The 21,975-nt window shown below is 44.9% G+C and overlaps 1 long non-coding RNA gene across 1 annotated transcript; it reads left to right on the top strand.

The window, feature by feature from the left end:
- Nucleotides 1-4,488: 4,488 nt before the first annotated feature.
- On the top strand, nt 4,489-21,961 carry LOC136641965 (uncharacterized). The gene is made up of 3 exons (XR_010793934.1): nt 4,489-4,583; nt 6,118-6,218; nt 20,697-21,961. It is a non-coding gene; the product is annotated as an uncharacterized lncRNA (long non-coding RNA).
- The last annotated feature ends 14 nt before the right edge of the window (nt 21,962-21,975 follow it).

The following is a 21,975-nucleotide window of genomic DNA, read 5'->3' as shown; positions in this document are numbered from 1 at the left end:
CTTGCTGCTTCTTGTGCCAGTGCGTACGGGACGGCTAGGGACTTCCACCAGCATGCTGAATTGCTATGCCATCACAAAGTGCTGTGTGAATGAATAGCACCTGTGCAGTGTTCGCTCTGCCAGTTCACATGCCAGCTAGGTTTATGCCCTTACAGCCCAATCCTAACCCGCACTGGGAGGCCGGCTGGCCTGCCCCATATCCAGAGTGGGGTTGGAGCTGCCTGAGACTATGCCCAGGCAAGGGGAATTCATTCCCCTTACTTGGGATAGCACCATAGTAGCCCCAATGGGGTCACTCAGTGTCACCTAAAGAGGTGGCACAGAACCGAGCCGCCCGAGGCTGCGCTGGGTCACCCAGGAGTGGGGTCAGGATTCAGCCTAAGAGTCAGATCCTGGCCCCACCCCCCTACTCTGCCTCATTCCACCCAGGGGCCCAGCCAGCCACCACCCACCCGGGAATGCCTCTGTCCCACCCTGCCCTACCCTCTCCAAGCCCCCGCTAAAGCCTGACTTGGCTGGCACAGCCTTACCATTGCACTGGCTCCACAGGGCTCAGGTCACTCTCCAGAGGTTGGAGCACATTCATGCGCTGGCCTCCCTCCTCACCCGATGGTGTGAACGTGCCTTATGGCACTTTTGCGACACCTCTGGGCAATTCTGGATTACACCTCTAGTACATAGGCTGTATTGTAGCTAGAATTAAGTTGTGAAGACAGTGATGCATGTGCCTTATTCCTGACAGTCCAAGGACAGACTTTCAAGGAACTGGCCTGAAGAAATAAATATGGTCCCAGGACCCAATTTTAAATAAGAATATTATATATCTAGTCTAGCATTCTGTTTCCAGATGCTTTCAAACAAGACATAAAGGTGATGGCCCTCCTAGGAAAAGCTATATTGGATCACAGCAAGGGTCCATAGAGTTCAACAGTGGTTAGCCAAATGCCTTTGGGAATCTACAAGCATTCCCTGTTACTTCCCAGCAGATGGTATTCAGAGGTATCATTCACTGAATGATGTTCCCCTTAGCTCTTGATAAAGTTATCACACTGTTAATAGAGTTATCAGCTATATTTATCCAATGCCCATCTAAAGTCCTTAGGCCAGTGCTCATCGCATTTTGTGGCATGTAGTTCCACAAATTAACAACGTTATGTGGAGTTTCTTTGTCCTGAGCCTCGTGTCAGTTTCCTTCTATGACCTTCATTAGAATGTAAACAGAAAGAACCAACATTTTTTAGCTATGATCTTCTAAATTTCATTCATAATTTTATACATTTTCAGCAACTTCCCTGTTTTCTGTCCCTAGAACCTGGAATTCAGAAGTATATTGCCCTTGTATATAAAAGTTCCATGTAGTTATCATGCCAGTAGTCATTGATGGACTTATATGCTATGAATTTGTCTAATCCCTTTTTCTAAAAGATGCTACTATCCATCACCATTTCAGCCCAGAGAAAGGATTCCAGTTGAAAGGAAACGAGATCCCTTTTCTCATGGGTTGCCATGAACCAGGCCATTGAGAAACCGACCTTCCTCATGTTCTCCTGCCTTTCATCTTGCCATGAGCTACTGCTCTTAATTCTTTGTCAGCTCTATGATGCTCTCCACCTGCCTATGCTGAAATCTCACTATGATTAAGAGGCATAATTCTAAGGACACCTTATTTCAAATGTAATGTGTTGCAGCACGTTCTCAGCAAAGATGCTCTAAGTGAGCTGGACAGGTACCTCTTTCAGAATGAATTAGTCATGAGCAGAAGGGGTATGTCAGGTTAAAATGCTCACTATAAATACCGGAACAGCTTTTGCTATCCACACTCAAGCTGGGGTGGGAATGGCTCGACAACGTGCAAAGATTTGTGCTGGCCCAGTGTCCAAGTCTGCTAAAACCTGTTTGAAGGGGGGTTTGCTACACAGCCTTCTCTTGCCAGCATAAAGATCATGCTTAATGCCAGGCTGGAGGAATGGTCATATAAATGAGGCCCTTTTCAATCTACGGTAAATATGCAGATTACGGGGAGGTGGATTGCTGTGGTGAGCCTGGTTCAGGGGTTCCAACCTATGTGCATTTATTTAAAGGTCAGAATAGAGCCTATTCCTGTAGAACTGTTTGTGCACAGGGCTTTCTCTGAGCAAGTCAGATAGGAAGAAGCTACTTTTGACATTATTGAAGCAGTACAGGGAAGACACATGCAAGAGTGGTTCTTTAGTCTCTGATCTTCTGATATGGTGGGCTGCAATGTGGAGAGGTGAGATAAAACTCCATGTTTTCCACTCAATGGATTTCTCACACTATGTGCATGACATACTTGAAGTTAACTGATTCCTACCCTATAGGAACTGACCAGTGTTTTTCATCACAGTATCATAAGGCTGGAAGGTGGTTAAATCCAATCCAGATCACGGCATGCCCACTGATAGACACCTGAAGTGAATGAAGCGCACTGAAACTTTCCATAGAACAAATAAGTGCACAGGGCAGTTCATATATTATGCCATGCTTGGATACAGAATGTCCGTACTCAGGTACAGCTGTCTGTCACATTCCCGTTCAAATGATTGTACCTGGATTCATTTTTACAGGTCAACAATACATGTACACAGTAAACAGATTGTACCTGCACTGCATGGAATGTTCAAATAACTATCAAGTTTCAGTCTAGCAAAGAATGTACCTGGGCACACAGATGTCTCAGGCACAGTTTAACATGTGAACAGCCCTCCTAAGAGTCAAGCAACAAGCCAAGCCACAAGGAATGGCACATACCCAGTTACAAATCTATCTGATTCATCTATCTACAAATCTGAACATTCCTTCCCACCCTAATATGGTTTTCAGACAGATGCAGAGCATGAAAAATAATTCATCCATGAATGGCCTAATCCTTTCCAGGGCTGACTCCAGGGCTGAGTATGTAGTGCTGTTGACGTAACTGGATGCTATGGGCTGCACAGGGACCAGGCAACCCAAGGGTGGTAAGTAAAGAAAATTGTACGTACCTCTCCGTAGGCATCCTGGTCCCCAGTGACAGCTCTTTTGCTGGCCTAAGTCTGAAGAGCCTCTGGGGTCCAGGCCGTGAAATGGTAATGAAGATCTGGCATGCATGGCTTCCACCAATTTCCATCTGTGGTTTGGCCCAATCAGCCCCCCACTGCCAACTTACTGGCAACGGTAGACATTTTGCAGGCCACTACTGCCCAGCCTCTGAATTGGCAGCAGCTCTGCAGAGTGCCTGCTGTGCCTGATATCCGCCATCATATTCCACAAATAAGATTGGGGTAGGAGACTCTCTCCATATTTTTTAAAAACAAAAATAAGTCCACTCCATTCAAAATAATGTCTGTAGTAGCAGTTCATGCGTGGACTTCTCCAAGTCAATGCATGGAAGGAAACATTCTTGTTAGCTTTGTGTTCTGAGGGAAGCAGAACCACAGCTTACAAGTTGGTTCAGGGAGCAGGTGTTGATTGCTGAGTCAGCAGAATCAGTAGGCACCTGGGACTGACACACCCTGGGTGTGACCAAGCCAGCACTGATTGGCTAAGCTGACTACATAAGGTTAGTCTGCTGGAGCTTCCAGTGCAGCAGTAGGGGAGTTGTTGGAGATAACTGAGGAACTGCTGCCAGTGACTGAGGAGGCTGGATACTGTATGTATATGTTATCACTGACTTATGGACTGAACCTTTGACTGTGTATTGTTGGAAACTGATTTGGATTTGTTATACTTGGATTGACTGCTCTTTGTGTTGACTCTTGGACTGTTTACTGACTACTCTACTTGTGATATCCCTTGCTCAAATACATCTGCTGAAAGTACTCTGCTGTATTTGCTGTTTTTCTTGCAACCTGCTCACATTGGGACAAAGCAGGGATCCTACGCCAACCATCCTATACAAAAATATAGCCTTAACATCTTAATAACTGGTGAAAAGCTGACTTTGGGAAAGACCTCTTACATGTTTTCAGTGGAGGGAAAGCAGAAGCTTCTAATACATAAGACATGAAAACTGAGATTTTGTAGTTATCCACCATGTTTTATTTAGGCATAAACTAATAGTTCTGCTAGGGTGCTGAGGTTGAGCATGGTTAGGAAAAGAAGACAGGAAGTTGTGTGAACACAACAGATCTAACTGAGCAGAGCCTTTAGAGGCAACCAGTCCAATCTGCAGCTGCTTGAGGGCTTTCTCAATCCCATGTTAGGTAAAAGATCTTAACACCCCCATCCCAAGAAATTGGTGTATGATTCATCCTGCTGTCTTACTGCTGGGAAGATTAGAAATCAGAGAGGGAACTAAAATACTCAGTAATAAAAATGGCATGGAAGAATTGGCTGCAAGTAAAGCTATCTTGTTCCCAGAGGGTCTGGGCTATTATTTGCAGAGCCCAAACTAATCAATGCTTGAAATTCTTCTGCTTGCTGCCAACAGACATTCCTCTGTGTCCTAACTTCCTTCCACCAAGATTAGACTTACCACACCCACGCACTCCAGCTGTTCACGACCAGCTAACAACCCAGCTGAAAAAGAAAGGACCTCTGGGAGCTATCATTCCATCCCATGACTGAACACACACAGTATTAAGGTAACAGTGCTTTGGTGCCATCACTCCTCCACGTTCCTTTGCCTTATTTTTCTTGTAACATGTTGTACAACGCAACTCACAGCTTACCACACTGTGCTTCTCTCCACCTCTGCTTCACATTGTTTGAATCACAACAGAACCTCATAAAGCTGTTTTCCTTAACTATAGGGCTTGAGATGTGTTTTTACGAGAACAAACTTGCATCTGGAACGTCTGGGTGGGGGAGAGGAAGCTGCTTCATAGGTTTTTTAAGGAGAAAATAAACAGGTGATGAAAGAGTTAAAACACTCCTCTAGATCCAATTCACACGCAGCTGAGGCTGCTGTTCTTTTCTTTTTAAGAGTAGTTGAACTAATCTGTTACCTTTTGCTAGTTATGCATTGATTTATGTTATTGGCTAAAACTATAAATAAATAAATGGTGGATTGTTTTTAGACCATTTTAAATACTCCAGAGCTTCATTACACATTTGGACATACAATGTTGGCTAAAGTTTCTCTGCAGAACTTTTCTGTTTCTGGTTTCCATTGTCTTTCCTAAAAGCAAATGTTCCCTTTACAAAAAGCAAACTTTTCCTTACATTCTCACTCACATGCTGTTGTTATCATTGCTGATTGTGTGTGTGCCTGTGTGATGCTTTTGCATGTGATTACAACCCTTCCTGTCATTCAAGTATATCTTGACACATACCAGAGGTCTTTGGTAATAACTTATAAGAGCCCCCGTGAATATGGGCTGCAGCCACATCAGGAAAAGAATTCCAATTCCCTCCTCCACAAGAAGCAGATCTCTCACTTCAAGCATGAGACCAAAGAGCCGCCTCACAATTTGCCCATCACTGTCCCAATGGCAGATTTTCTCCTCAGCTGAAGGTAGCCACAGCCACATCATAAAGAAAAAGCAGTCCCAATACTGAGATAGTGTATTAATGGCTTCTTCCAGTGTGAGGCATCCATCTAAGTAGACTCTCCTCATTGAAATATTCTTTGTAATCTTTCCTTGCACACGAAGCACTATCAATTGCTTTGACTCTCTGAAAATAACATATGGATTACTTCAGGGAATAAAGCTCTGTGCCTGCTACCTCCTGCCTCCTGTCCCCATTCTCTGTGCTTGTGACCACAATCTTTCGAAGGGCTGCCACCATTTTCTTCGCGCTTGCAATTTCTCCAAGACACTGTGCGTGTTTGTATATTACACTTATGTGCAGTCTAAAATGTTGGCTGTAGAGACAAAGGTGGTGTCAGAAGATGACTAGATTGGGCACTGGTTGAGGGTACATAGCCATGAGAAAACCACCTAGCAAGAACAGTCCCTGAACCTTAAGTATCAGTGGTAGCAGTAACACCCAGTGCACTATTAGGGGTGGGTGGGATACACCATGGGTGCTTTGCCCCAGGTCCCCCAGCAAACTGGCACCAGCACTATATATATATATATATATATATATATATATATATATATATATATATATATATATATATGGACCAAAGTAAGGACAATGCCCTCTCAATTTTACTTTTCTTATGGACAGTACTTAAAATGACCACTATCCAGGAACAACAAGCATGGCACACATGTGGCACTAACAAAAATGGTTCAGAAACTGATTGGAAGAGCATCCAAAGAGAGCAGGTATTGGAATGAGCCTCCCTCTGAGCATGTGGAGGGAGGCTACCTTTCATCGTTCTTCCCCCTGCATGATGTCCTGGCTGCTGTTGGGGCAGCCCAAGAGGGAGAGCTCTGGCAAAAGTGGAATGCAGGTTTCCTTTCTTTTGGTGGGGTGGGGATATCTGGGCAAGGATCCAAATTCCAGAACTTTCTTAGACCAGCCATAGCTAGGCAAAAAGAACTGTCTCTCTCTCTTCCCCTCACCAAACTAGCTTGGAAGACTCCTCCTCCTTATGCCTTGTGCACTCCTTCCCTTCTTGCCACCATCCTTACCTCCTATTCTATACTCCTCCCATGTCTCTCTGTTGCTATGGCCCCATGTCAATCTTTCTCATCTCTGCAATGTCCTTAACGGTCCTTCCAATGCTCTTTTACCCCTTGTTCCCATCCTTCTCTCCTTCCCTTTGCCTCAAATTTTGTCCTCATAACTTCCATGCTCCCTCCCTCCTACACACACCCCTTCTCTGTGCTGCCTTCATTCTCTTTCCCCCCTCTGTTCTACCTCCCTTAAATCCCCTGCTCCATCAATGCCCTACTCCCACTGCTACAGAGGCCAACCAGGGTCCTTTCCTCTTTAGTGCTCAGCGTTGACATGCTAAGTGTTCCGAATTGAAGCAACCACTGCTCTGGAGTGTCCCCAGGCTTCTGAGGATGCTGTGGGGCTGCAGAGCATCACAACTACATACATGTTTGGTCAAATCTCATAAAGGACATTTTTAGGTTCACAGATACCAGAAGCCACATGGGAACCTGTCTTGAAATAACATATTGCTGCCATTTCAGTAGCATCAGACATATACATATACCTTGAATAACTAGACTTCATTTGTTTACTGATTGATTGCCAGTGCAGATAACCGATTTTCACCTTTTCAGCCAATATGTCTTCTCATTGACTTTCATACAGCACATGATTAAGGAGAGAGAGAGAGCGCACACACAAGTAAGTGAAAAGTGTAAGAACATGAGAGAGAGAGAGAGAGAGAGCGAGCATGAGCCGGGAAAGATTTATAAGCCACACATTATTCCATTTGGGAGGCAGTAATTGTTAATTACAAATAATTTATTATAATAAGTTTTGTTTTATGTCATTAGTGCCTTTTTCCCCCCCAAAGCAGTCAGGGCACCGTGCAACAGAATAAAGAGCACATAACATCCAATGGAAACAAGAATCACTTTTATATTTTGCTATTACCCCATCTGATAGCATTAACAGGGGGTGCCCCACACCTCAGAACTGTGTCACACGTGACAGTAATTCTGCCAGCAAGACTGGGAAGCCAAATCACAGGTGATGTCATTGATTTCCTGCCTTTATACCACAACTATGTCAATGTTATTTGGAAAGCATTGTCAACAGGCAGTACACACCTGATGTGGGGTCCACCAAGAAATCAAGGTTATGAGGCCCAGATTGAAAGATTTATTCGATATAATAAAGCAAGCCAGGGACATAACTGCAGAAACGCCTTTCATAAAACAGCTGTTGTTCTATGCTATGACTGGAGTCAGGAAAACCATATTCAGTTGTCACAAATGTCATAAGCAAAACTAGGTCCTGGGTCCTCAATTAACCAGTACAGAATTAAGGAATGCACCTAGAGTCACTGATTCTCTTGCTGGTCCAAGAGCTTGAAGAACCAGGCTAATAACACAGGCTAACATACATTTTGCTTCCTTAAACATTACACCAATTCCTGGGTATATTTGGGGTGCCGATTCCAAAAATGGCATCCGTTTTGCCCTATCACATCTAGTTTTGGAGACACGGCATAGCCTCTTTAGTGAATGGTTCAAGCAGCTTCCTCATGAGGAAGCCTACACCATGGCTTCCTCATGAGGAAGCTGCTTAAACCATTCACTATACTATATCTCCAAAACTAGACGTGATAGGGCAAAACGGATGCCATTTTTGGAATTGGCACCCCAAATTCATATCAAACCACCATAAAGTTGGGAAAACTTTTCTGACCCTCAATTTTGTAGGCATGTGTAATTGCCATATCCATATGTTTCAATAGTCCCTTTTTGCCAGAGGCAGTAGCTGTTTTCTTGTACCTGAACTTACGTATTTTGACAGAGATGGGAAGGCTGTCTTCAGAAAAATAGTTAGTGTGCACAAATGCAATAGAAATACTATTCTTGAGGTTTCCACCCCTTCCCCAGAATTTCTAGAAGTTAACTATCTGAAGTGGGAAGTGGAGCTATCCTGACTAAGAGCCCAACCCTATGCATGTTTGCTCAGAAGTCAGTCCCATTATAGTCAATGGGGCTTACTCCCAGGAAAGTGTGAATAGGATTGCAGCCTCAGTCCAGTGCAGTGGTTCTCAAACTTCCTGGGAGATTTAGTCCCAGGGTAAGTCTTTGCAGGGCAGGGTGGGGACAGAGAAGCGATTTCCAGGATTGTGCCCCTGCGGGGAAGGGGGGCTATTTTAAAACTAAAAATATGAGTTTTAAAAACTAAAAAAACTCGTACATGTGCTCATGGTCCGGGGGTGTGGTGAAAGTTTCAAGCACGATTAAACCAGAAGTAGAATTTCCTGTTTCATTATGCTTTCAACTTTCACTATTTAGAAGCCACAGGGAGCCCTGCAAGTGCTCCGTGGGGCTCCTCACACCCCCGGACCCTGAGAGCATGTATGTTCAGTTTAAAAATAGTCCCCCTTCCCCTGCAGGGATGTGATCCTGGGGATTGCTTCACTGCTTTCCCCCTGACCCCACCCTTTAAAGGGAATAGGGCATAATTACACAAGCTGGTGGGTCAAGAACCACCAGTGTGAGTACCACTGGTCTAGTGCAATGTTTCTCAAACAGTGCTACTCATATCACCAGTGATACTTGAGGTGGTGTGGGGTGGTACATCCAATAACCCCAGACCCCTGCCACCAGGAAGCAAGACCAGCAATGCAACATGCAAAGCAGCAATAGGAGGCCTGGCTTGTGGCCAGAGCTCCATCATGGACTTTTCACAAACTCAAAAAAGCCTTCCTGTTTGCCCTCTTACTGGTGTTTGCTACATAGTGTCTGGTCTCACAGTCTGGAAGTAACTGGCAATGACATGATCTCCAGTTACTTCCAGTGGTACCTTCCAATAGGAGGTACTTCCAATATGAAGGGATAAGAACATAAGAACAGCCCCACTGGATCAGGCCATAGGCCCATCTAGTCCAGCTTCCTGTATCTCACAGCGGCCCACCAAATGCCTCAGGGAGCACACCAGATAACAAGAGACCTGCATCCTGGTGCCCTCCCTTGCATCTGGCATTCTGACATAACCCATTTCTAAAATCAGGAGGTTGCACACACACATCATGGCTTGTAATCTGTAATGGATTTTTCCTCCAGAAACTTGTCCAATCCCCTCTTAAAGGCATCCAGATGAGATGCCATCACCACATGCTGTGGCAAGGAGTTCCACAGACCAGTCATACGCTGAGTAAAGAAATATTTTCTTTTGTCTGTCCTAACTCTCCCAACACTCAATTTTAGTGAAAGTTCCCTGGTTCTGGTGTTGTGTGAGAGGGTAAAGAGCATATCTCTATCCACTCTATCCTTCCTGTGCATAATTTTGATGTCCCAATCATGTCCCCCCCCCTCAGGCGTCTCTTTTCTAGGCTGAAGAGCCCCAAATGCTGTAGCCTTTCCTCATAGGGAAGGTGCCGCAGCCCAGTAATCATCTTAGTCGCTCTCTTTTGCACCTTTTCCATTTCCACTATATCCTTTTTGAGATGTGGCAACCAGAACTGGACACAATACTCCAGGTGTGACCATCGATTTGTACAATGACATTATAATATTAGCTGTTTTGTTCTCAATACCTTTTCTAATAATCCCAAGCATAGAATTGGCCTTCTTCACTGCTGCCGCACACTGGGTCAACACTTTCATCGAGCTGTCCACCACCACCCCAAGATCCCTCTACTGATCTGTCACAGACAGCTCAGAACCCATCAGCCTGTATGTGAAGTTTATATGTGAAGGATAAAGCAGGGGACAAATATTGAGAATCACTGCATAGCACAATCTAGTCAAAGCGCACAGAGAGATACTATGAAATATTGTTAAGTTTTGTGTGTGAGTGAATGAGAGAGAGAGAGAGAGGAATACTGTTATAATCACCATATATAGCAGCAGAGACAGCAGCAGCCCTGGGGGGCAAATCCCCGGCACTGCACATGCCACATGCCTGGCGTTGCTGCCTTGGCTGTTGGAGTCGTTCCGTGGGCAGGCGAAACCCCACGCAGTTCTCTGACAGGTTCAAGAAGACTTCTGAGTCTCCTGGCGCAATCTTTAAGAGTACTTCTGGTTTCATCAGGAAACCAAAAGAACTCTTTAAGATCACACTAGAGGCCTGAGAAGGCTTTTTGAGCCTGTTGCAGCATGATAGGAAGCTCTGTGAGCTTCAGTAATTATCCCCTGGGGGGGACACTGTGATGCGGACCTGGCCCCGGGGCAGCATAGAGCCAGGTCCATTACTGATCAGAGAAGAACTGCATGAAGGAGAGGTAAGGCAGTGGTGATCTTTACTATAAGAAGTGAGATAGTCCCAGGTTCAATACTGAAGTGAGAGAGGGGGGGGGTCCTGTTTGATATCTTGTTGAATTGTTGTTGAGTCATGCCATTCAGCGTCAATAATACTGGGGTAGATTCATTGTGTGGCTTTGGGCTAGCCACCATCTTGCAGCCTCAGTTCTGTATCTTTAAAATGGGAACAGCAGTGGACTGCTCCCCAAGGATATTACAAGGGAAAACAAAAGAGTTCTGTAAATTAAAAGAGCTCTGTAAAACACATATTGTTGCATTATTATGCCAACCTCCGAAAACCTCCCTGTACAGAGCCTCTGAGGTGACTGACAGAATTCACAACATGCCCCCAGCATCCTTAAGCACCTGGGTGAGGGAATCTGCCAGACAATGAATGCCTGCAGCATCACCACTTGAAGCACATTAATTCTAATAATAGTTATCAGAAAATAGCGCTTTCATGGCACAATATTATGCCAAGGGATTTACAACAGACTGAATCATGCCATTCGTAATTAAAGTTATTTTCATTTCTAATTTCATCTTAATTTCATTCCAATAAAAGATATGACAAATGCTACATTAAAATATAAAAACCATTACTTCAGACAATTCCCTTACATAAGGCTGTTCTATTGCCGAACAATATTTCGGCAATAAAAGCATCAGGAGCACCAGAAAGGAAACCATGTCCAGCAGCAGGAAGCACTCCTCCCTTAGTCCCAGTGATGATGTCTTCTTATCAGAGTCAGTTCCAAGGGCAACTAACAAGAACTATTTGATCAGAGCAGCTTCCCACATTCTGACTTCCTGATCTGGGAGCACTTCAGTACTCGGAGTCAGCCCAAGATTTACTGGTGCCTAAAGTGGCATGCCAAAGCTACCCCCCCCCCCTTATCTAGTGTCAGTCTTTGTTCCCCCTACTCCCTGGATTAGAAATGGAAGAGGGAAATGAGTGGAAGTGTGGAGACAGGGTTGAGCAGTGAGGTGGCTAAGTTTGCAGAGGACACCAAGCTTTTCTGAGTGGTGAAGACCAGAAGCGATTGTGAGGAGCTCCAGAAGGATCTCTCCAGACTGGCAGAATGGGCAGCAAAATGGCAGATGCGTTTCAATGTAAGTAAGTGTAAAGTTGTGCACATTGGGGCAAAAAAAATCAAAACTTCACATATAGGCTAATGCAGTGGTTCTCAAACTGGTGGGTTTGAACCCACCAGTTAGTGTAACACTTCCCCCGTCCCTTTAAGGGGTGGGGGAAGGGGAGGGAGGCAGCAATACGATCCCCAGGATCGCGTTGTGAAGGGGGTGAGGGAGGGAGCTTTTGCCTTACTTTGCATGCTGCTGGGCTGCAGCAGGCTGCAGGAGGTGCAGGCAGCCCTGCACAGCGCTCTGCAACGCTTGGAACCTGCAAAAGAAGCGGGCGCAAAGCACTTCCATTTTGCACCTCCGTTTTGTTGCCCTAGCCCCTCCCACACAAGAACTTACTGAGGGAGTAAAGCTCCCTCAAAGTTTGAGAAACCCTGGGCTAATGGGTTCTGAGCTGTCTGTGACAGATCAGGAGAGAGATCTTGGGGGGGGGGGGGTGGACAGGTCGATGAAAGTGTCGACCCAATGTGCGACGGCATTGAAGAAGGCAAGTTCTATGCTGGGGATCATTAGAAAAGGTATTGAGAACAAAATGGCTAATATTATAATGCCATTGTACAAACTGATGGTAAAGCCACACCTGGAGTATTGTGTCTAGTTCTGGTTGCCGCATCTCAAAAAGGACATAGTGGAAATGGAAAAGGTGCAAAAGAGAGCAACTAAGGGTGCAATCCTAACTCCTTATGTTGGTGCTTTCCAGCACTGACATAAGGGCAGTGTAGCTCTGGGGTAAGAAAACAAAGTACCTCATGAGGTGGACTCCATGAGTGAGGAGGAGGACTCCATAAGTGACACCCAACTGCAGGATGCAGCACAGGTCCATTGGCACCACTATGCCAGTGCTGGAAAGCACTGACATAAGGGGTTAGGATTGCGCCCTAAAATTATTACTGGGCTGGGTCACCTTCCTTATGAGGAAAGGTTACAGCGTTTGAGCTTCTTCAGCCTAGAAAAGAGGCACCTGAGCAGGGACATGATTGAGACATACAAAATCATGCAGGGGATTGAAAGAGTGGATAGAGAGATGCTCTTTACCATCTCACACAACACCAGAACCAGGGGACTCTCACTGAAATTGAGTGTTGGGAGAGTTAGGACAGATGAAAGAAAATATGTCTTTACTCAGCGTGTAGTTGGTCTGTGGAACTCCTTGCACAGCATATGGTGATGGCATCTTGCCTAGATGCCTTTAAAGGGGGATTGGACAAGTTTCTGGAGGAAAAATCCATTACGGGTTACAAGTCATGATGTGTGTGTGTGTGCAACCTCCTGATTTTAGAAATGGGCTATGTCAGAATGCCAGATGCAGGGGAGGGCACCAGGATGCAGGTCTCCTGTTGTCTTGTATGCTCCCTGGGGCATTTGGTGGGCCACTATGAGATACAGGAAGCTGGACTAGATGAGCCCATGGCCTGATCCAGCGGGGCTGTTCTTATGTTCTTAAGAGAGGAACGTGATGGTCTTCAATGCTGTAGTCCACTTCTTTCCTCCACACTTCCTGTTCTGCTCTGACTCTTCCTTTTCTAATTGGGGGAACAGAAGGAGGAGGAGCAGTGGCTGTGAGAGGGCAGATGAAGGTAGGCATCCTTGCCCATCTGTTGCCTGAGGCAAACATTTCAGTGGGCTTCATGAATGGGCCTGGCCTCTCAGTACTCTAGAGATGAATCAGTAGTCCATCTTAGTATAAGTTTCCTTTGAGTTGCTTGGAGAAGGGCCCCTGGAAGAGACCTTAATTGGTAGACAGGTTCGTTTAGAAGAAAGTCTTTTAGATACCCACATTCCCAAGGCCTTAAAGGGCAAGACCACTCTGAATAGAGCCCGGAAACAAACTGCCAGCCAGTATTTTTGCTTGACAATGGTGCTATCAGCTAAATTGTTTGTGTTCAGGACTGGTAGGAAGCGCCAAACAGTTTTCACCCGGTTATCATGGCCCGCCCATTATGTCATTTGCGAGTGTCTGCTCTTGCATGCTATCCTGCCATGGGGAAAATGCTTGGTTCTCAAAAGTTATGCAAAGGATTAGTAATCAGGGAATATTTGCAAAGTGTTTAGAAAGCAAAGCAAACACCATATGCACTAATATGTTTATTATTCTTTATATAGGGCCATGGGGGTTATCAGTTAGCATGAAACAAATAGGAAGACAAAGTGTGCCACATGTTTTTGCAATCCAAATGATTATTATTAACAGTGGAGAGCAGAAAACATATAATTTGGAAAAAAGAAGAATATGGTTGTTTCCCTTAAAACGGCAGCTCTGAATCCCCCAGAGAAGGTCCCTCTCCCTCTACCTCAATAATGATGCCTCCACTTGCCCAACACGAAGGGTAGCTGAAATCAGAAGACCACAGACTTGATTTTATTGTGTTTGAATAATGGCTGCTTAGCATAAATAAATTGCATTTCACCTCACATTTACAAGAGAATTTAACAAAAGGGGAAATCTGCCATAATCTGTATTAAATATGTAGGTTGTTCTCTCACCATGAGCTATACAAACACATACATGCACTTCAACCACCACACTTGCAAACAAATACAGACAAATACCAGGACTTGTTAAGATAGGTGCTCACTCTTAATTTTGTAGAGGCCTCGCCTCCAGTAGTTGTTGCCCTTGACAATTTAAGAGATGGGACCTCTAATTAAAAATGCTAAATGCAACTGCCAACTAATTTGGATTAGGGCTGTGGCACTGGGGAAAGGCTTTAAAAAAAACAAAACTCTTTTCCCTTTGCACCATTTTCCTGATCCAAATTCTGCCCCCTCTCCCCAGACTGCCGTTTCCTCCACAGAAAACATACAGTCACCCATATGAACAGAGGAGGCTGCTGTCCACTGAGTCAGACATTGGTCCGTCTTGAAAGCGCTGGCGTAAAAGGGCCATAGGATTGGGCCATTCATTTTGCATCCTTTGCTTATTTTTCACGCGACAATTCTCAACTGAACATGTGAACGAACTTCTATGAAAAGCATTGTGTGTGAGATGACCTGTGGCAGTGACCAATCTGTGTGTTCATTCACACATCCTAGTCACCACTTAATCCTGCGTCATCAAGTCATAGCCATGCACTTGCGAACAACATTTGTATATTCTAAATTTAGGGAAGAAAACCGCCCTGAAACACATTTCAAGGTATCAGCATACGTCCAGATGCTCACATGCAGGTCTGACTCATCCATGAGGCCAGCTGAGGTGGTTGCCTCAGGCAGAGGTATGGCAGGAAACACTCACTCCTCTCCACTGTTTCTCTTCCTACTCTGAATTGGAAACAGAAGAGGAGAATGAAGGAGATGAAGTGTGGAGGAGAGACAATCTAGCCCATCGCTCTCCTCTTCTCCATACTTCCTCTTCAGCTCCATCATCCTCATCCTTTTCCAGTCCATGGAGTGTATGGAGCAGAGGCTGGCAAATCACCAGATAAGAGGGGGGCAACATTTGGTTCAGTGATCTTGGGCCAATTCTACCTATAGAGTACAATACCGTTGTATGCACATGTGCTCCAATCCTATACACGCTGACATGGCAGTGAGTCCTATTAAACATAGTGGAACTTAGTTCTGAATTAAATAGGTACAAGATTGTGCTATAAGCTAGTGGCTTTTCCCTAAATAATCCCGATAAACCCATTGACGTCTTCCTTACAGACTATGCCCTTTATGGCAGCCATAGAAATGACAAGTTTATTCCAGGCTTGTGTGGATAGAATGTTTAATTGCTGACCAAACCAGCCTGCAATTTCCCAATTAATTACAGAAACACCATTATTTCCTCCTCCCCAGTGCTCACCTCCTTCTTCAGAGGCACCGCCACACAATGGGAACTAGCAATTGTTCCTTAAAATAAACAATCCAGAGGTCTGTCACTGTCATACATCAGAGACACAAGTCATCCACCGACAGAGAGCGAGAGAGATAAGCCATGGTGTTTGATGTAGGGCGCTTAGCAGATAGGCATATGGTAACTCTTTCTGCATTTGGACAATTAATCACAGACACTTCCTCTGGCAACAATCTATCCCCCTCCTGTTTTTTCCCCTAAAAGGATTATGGAACTAACTAAACCTCGGAGATATTTTGCTGTACTCCGATAGCCACTGCTATTTTTATGCAGATTTCATTGGCTGTATAAGGCAGCTGAGACAGCGTCAGGGTGAAATCTGCTATAGGTATCCCCAAAAGATTGCTTCTCCAATGCCTCCATGAGGCACCTTTGAGGAGGCCATCAAGTACTTTTCTTTATTTAATGCATTGAAATTAGTGGAGGGCATTTATATCGAACATTAAGGAAAGAACTATACCGTCAGAGCCAGGCATGAATGATGGGAATTTGTTGCTTGATAGCTCTTACCAACATATCTTATTTTCATGTATGCAGGACACAAGCATGTGCACTTTATGTACATGAGTGTCTGCCAGAGTGCATGGGCCAGGTTAGTAACATTTTCCTTTTCTCCCCTTAAGTAAGTAAGTAAGTAAGTAAGTAAATAAAAGGGTCATTATGAAGGTGTCCTGTGACCACACTGAAGGACCTGTGTCTCCTCCTGGATCAATAAATTCCTCCTCAATCAATCAATACACTATGCCTTAATGCTTTATACTATATTACCATGAATACTACATGATTTTCCTCTCATGGACTTATCCCACCATTACACACATAAGTCTGGTCACCATGCACACTTGATGGCCGCACCACTGACCAAAGCTGCGTATCAGTTTGAGAACCACTGTTCTGAGAGAGAGCCTTTATTTGAAGGGCATAATAGAATAATAGGAAAGTTGGAAGAGGCCTTGGAGAGCATTCTAGTTCAACTTCATACTCAGCACAGGCAACTGCTATAGCATCCTTGACAGATGACCAGCCAGCTTCAGTTGATAAATGTCATTGAGGGAGAGCCCACAACTACATGAAGTGGACTGTTTCAGTTCTGCACAATTACTACAGTTACTGCCCTGGAGTTTCAAACCATTGCTTCTGCTCCTGCTCCAGGAACCATAGAGAGTAACTCTGCTCCTTCTTCCATGAGACAACAGCTCTTCAGCTATTTGAAGATCGATAGCCTACCTCCCTTTAGTCCACGAATATTAACTCTTGTAGAATCAGAGGGACCTTTTTCTGACTAGGACATTCACCACTGCTCCATTGTAGTCATTTCATACCTTGCTGTTTCATAGTTGCCTTCCTTACTGCCTCACCATGGCTGCAATCCTACAAACCATGTACACCCTTCCCTGGGCATATGCCCAGTGGCGTCGCTACGGGGGTGCTGGGGGTGCAGGCTGCACCGGGTGACGTGCGGGGGGGTTGATGCGCCCTGGGGGGTGATGCACTAAAATCACAGCTTTAGGAGCTACCGCGTCGTGCCATACACCGTCGGATGCAGAATTCCTGGCAGAATGCAATGCAAAAAACAGAATTAAAATCACGCCTTTCCTTCAAAAGTTGTGGCCAAAAAACCGGAAGGAAAAAATGCATGGATCCCTATAGAAAGTGAAAGTGAGCCGTATCGCGCGTTTACTCGCGAGTAGGTGTACTTGCATAGTCTGTTGGAAAGGGCAGGCTGAGAGGAATCCAACGACACCAGAATGGTCCTGATCCAATGAATGCAGCCTCCAAAAAACACTCAAGAAGGAGGTTCCATCCCAGTCTGTTGAGCCCAAAATGAAGCCACGTGGTCGCGTTTACTCATGGGTAGGTGAACTTGCCTTAGTCCATCGGAAAGGGCAGGCTGAGAGGACTCCAAGGACGTCAGAATGGTCCTGATCCAATGAATGCAGCCCCCAAAAACACCTGAGAAGGTAGTCCCTCCTTCCAAGCAGATGAATTGAGCCCTATGGAAAGCAAAATTAAGCATCACGGTCGTGTTTACTCGCGAGTAGGCAGACGTGCCTTGGCTGGTGGTCAGGCCAGGCAAAGGGGAATGTGAGGACACCAGAATGGTCCTGATCTGATGGAGCTGGAGTGCAACAAATGCTCCAGAAGGCAGCCTACCCCTCCCCCCTACTAAAAAGGACCAAAAAGAGGCTTCAACTGGTAAGGGGCATTTTTTTCTATTTTGCACTTGTAAAGCCAGGTGGGTCTTTATCTTGATATGCCTGAAATAGAAGAACTTTAAACTGGGCACTGGGAGGGCTGGGAATCTCACTGATTCTTTTGGGGGGTGTTATTGCAGGCAGACTACAGAGTAAGCTCCATTGATCACTATGGGACTTACTTCTGAGTAGACATGCATAGGCTTGAGCTCACAGCCTGCAATTCTACCTACACTTTCCTGAGAGTAAGCCCCATTGATCACAATGGGACTTACTTCAGAGTAGATTCACTTGGTGGAACAGGACTGGCTCCCCCTTATTTAATTATTTCTTTCATTTTAATTTAATTATTTATAATTATTTATTTTAATATGCTTGATGATGTCACTTCTGGCCATGACATCACTTCCAATGGGTCCTGGACAGATTGGCATTCTAGAAAGTGGGTCCTGGTGCTAAAAGTTTGAGAACTGCTGCAATAAGGTGTTAGTAAGTTGACACAGGGGTGTGTGTGTGTGTGTGTGTGTGTGTGTGTGTGTGACTCTACAAGTGTTCAAAATCACTAAAATCAGAATTTGGAGGAATAATACCATCATGTTATATATCAATCAATGCTTAATTTCATGCAGAATGCAATGAAACAAACCACATTGAAATATCTGTGTTCTAACAGAAGGTACAGCCAGAAAACCAGTGGGGGCGGGACAATGGTACGTCACCACGCCCACCACCTGGGGCGTTGCCCCGCCCACTGCATGGGGTGATGCGCAGGCCTCCCGCACTGGGTGATAGGAATCCTAGTGACGGCACTGTGTACGCCCCACTGGTCCCGATGGGACTTACTTTGGACATGCCTAGGACTACTCTGCATGTGTACCAGTGGCCAGAGAGAACTCAATCTTTCCTTAGTACAGCCATAGACCCTCCAGAAATACACTGTATTCTAAATGTCGTAAGCCACCTTGAATGCCCCAATGTTAGGGGGAAAGGTGGGGTCTAAATATTTTTAAATTAAAAAGATACAAGTTTTCATGCCTTGCTACCTGTACTTAAATTTAAAAACTATTTTTTTAATGTAGAAAGGAAGTATACATTTTGCTAGTTTCCAACATCTCCCAGGGACTTTGCCCCTTATAGCATCCTTCTGCTTTGTTTTCTCTGTCCCACATACCTTTCATTTACTATAAACTAAATCTATCCATTTTCATTTGACAAATATTGGAGGGAATGCTATTGTGGAGCTTTGATTTGACAACTCGAAGCAGAATTACTTGTCAGTGACAGTACATTAACGTTAAGCAAGTACTGATTTCTGGGACAAGGACTACGTTTCAGATGTCAGGAAGGGAGATGACTAGGTCTACAAATGGAAACAGCCCTGGGAACCAGTCAGCAGAATCTCGCTTATCGTCAGACCCTGGATTCAGGCAAGGCTGTCATTCGCTTGGCAGCAAGCTTCTGCGGCAAGGACTCAGGCACACACTTCCAGGAAATTGCCTGGCACCATGCAGTGCTGACGTCTGTCTGTGATGTTGTAAAATGCAGTGTTTTGACATCACTACGGGATCACAGCAAAGGACTCACTGAGGCTGGGAGAGCAAAACTGAATGGAAAACAGTTTGAGTGAGAAGAATGCAAAATAGCTCTGCTTATTCAAAAACATGAAATGGAGCATGACTGAAATTATGTGGATGGTTAGGTCTGAGAAATTGCTGAAAAGAGCTGGGAAGATTCACGCACAGAGAAACTAGGCTCTTGCCTATAGAAGTCTGCGCAACGGTTTTTTGCAGATTTATCCTTTTTTGCCCCAACAGACTAAGGGCTGTTCTGCTGAAGTCTGGGATATTCCGTATACATAGCGCTTGCACATTCAAAGCAAATGGATCTAAAGATCCATATTATTTCCTTCATATCGCCCTTTCTGTAGACACTACAAAGTTCCAAGGGTCCATTCCCTTGGAAGAGGGAGACAGGGTGTTTTTTAATATCTGTTAATGTGCAAATATACATAGTGAGCTGAGCATTGGAAAGGAGTCAAGCACTCTGCTATTCTGTGAAGCAGCACTCCTCTCCCAAAAGCACACAGTCTTCTTCCAGCCAGCTACAAAATTCAGACCTCTGTCTGCCTCCCTCTCTCTCACTGGAGATCTTCAAGCAGAAGCTCAATAGCCACCTGATGAAGAAGCTCTAGGAGGATTTCCTGCTACAGGTAGGGGTTGGACTAGATCAGCCATTTTCAACCACTGTACCATGGCACACTGGTGTGCCGCGAGTGGTCCACAGGTGTGCCACAGGAATTTGGAGGAAGATCATCTATTAGTAGGGCCAATGGGGTTGTGATACTCCCACTGGCAGCATGGTGTGCCTTGTCAATTGGCAAAAACTGATGGTGTGCCTTGACAATATTAGTGCCTTGTCAGTGTGCCATGAGATGAAAAAGGTTGAAAATCACTGGACTAGATGACCCTATGGGTCACTTCCAATTCTATGATTCTATGATTATATGTCTCCTTTGCTGGCCCAATGGCTTTCTCTCCAACTTCCACCCACATATGTGAAGTGTTTTCTGGACAGCAGCTACCAACCATTTATGCTCATTCCATAATCATCTTCCAACCACCAAAAGTTGTTGAGCAAGCAGCACATTCTAGAAATATCAGTTGATCACCAGTGTTCATTAGGGAAGCAATCAAGAACTTGGAGGATTTAATTTTATGGTTGTTTTATTTATATTTTCAGGGGCGACAACAGAGAGCCAGGATGAGCACTGGCCAAGAGCACATGACCAACAGAGAGCCTACCTGGCTGGACCAACCCTGAACCTTCAGTTTTGGTGGCAGTGTTGTCCCCAATGCACCAACAGAGATTGGGCAGAGGATACCATGTGGGGCTCACTACAAGGCTTTGCTCCAAGGCTCCTGGTAGCCTGAAGCTGGCACCAGCATAGATATTTGTGCACCCTTTTATTGGGATGGAAAGCCAAGATATACACAGTTTAAATATACAAAAGAATACGATAAGATAAAACAAACAATGGTTATCCTTTCAATTGACACAGCATAGTAGCACTTCCATGGATTACATGTCTGTTCAAAGAGCACACTACCAGAAGCCATTTGACATGTATGGTGTGCCTACAGAACTCCATGGACTCCAGCAACATAGTCTTCCTACTGTAGAGACTACCTTGAGCTTGTCACAGTTCTCCAGCAGGTTAGCTCAATGAGCCAATATGAGAATTCACAAGGGAGAGCTATGGAACAAGGTTGCTTGTTCAAGGTCACTCAGTACATTCATGGTTGGCTCTGACTAGACCCAGACAAACTGCAGTACTACTAGACCACACTGACATAACGGACATCAGCATAATAACATAAGAACAGCCCCACTGGATCAGGCCATAGGCCCATCTAGTCTAGCTTCCTGAATCTCTCAGTGGCCAACCAAATGCCCCAGGGAGCACACCAGATAACAAGAGACCTGCATCCTGGGGCCCTCCCTTGCATCTGGCATTCTGACATAGCCCATTTCGAAAATCAGGAGGTTGCACATACACATCATGGCTTGTAACCCGTAATGGATTTTTCCTCCAGAAAAATGGGAGGAAATGGTAGCAAACCTCCACAATATACACCTATGGGCAATAAGCATGCATCACTTTCCTACAAGAGGAGAAATGGAGATACTGAAATTAGAGGTACAGTGATTGGATACTGCAAGTCTTATGCTAGAGCAATTCATAATGACTACAAGAGCTCTCTGAGAGAATTCACATCAAAGGTAGATCTGGAGTTCAAGGTTAAACATTTTCTTATACTGAACCTGAAAAAACACCATATCTTCCATGTGCATCCTTTGTGCCTTCCACAGATGGTCACCCCAGTAGGGTAGCAGTATTGAGTTTCACCTGCAATGTAGTCAGCACAGAATAGCAGTTAAAAAGTCATGTTGTGCCAGGTTGGAATAAGAGCAGAATGTGATACCCAACTATATGAGAAGTCAGGAACAGCCCAAGCTC

Source organism: Tiliqua scincoides, chromosome 2 (genome assembly GCF_035046505.1).
Source record: "Tiliqua scincoides isolate rTilSci1 chromosome 2, rTilSci1.hap2, whole genome shotgun sequence".
Lineage (NCBI taxonomy): Eukaryota > Metazoa > Chordata > Lepidosauria > Squamata > Scincidae > Tiliqua > Tiliqua scincoides.
The sequence above is the reverse complement of the archived record's forward strand: the minus strand, read 5'-3'. Positions and strand labels throughout refer to the sequence as shown.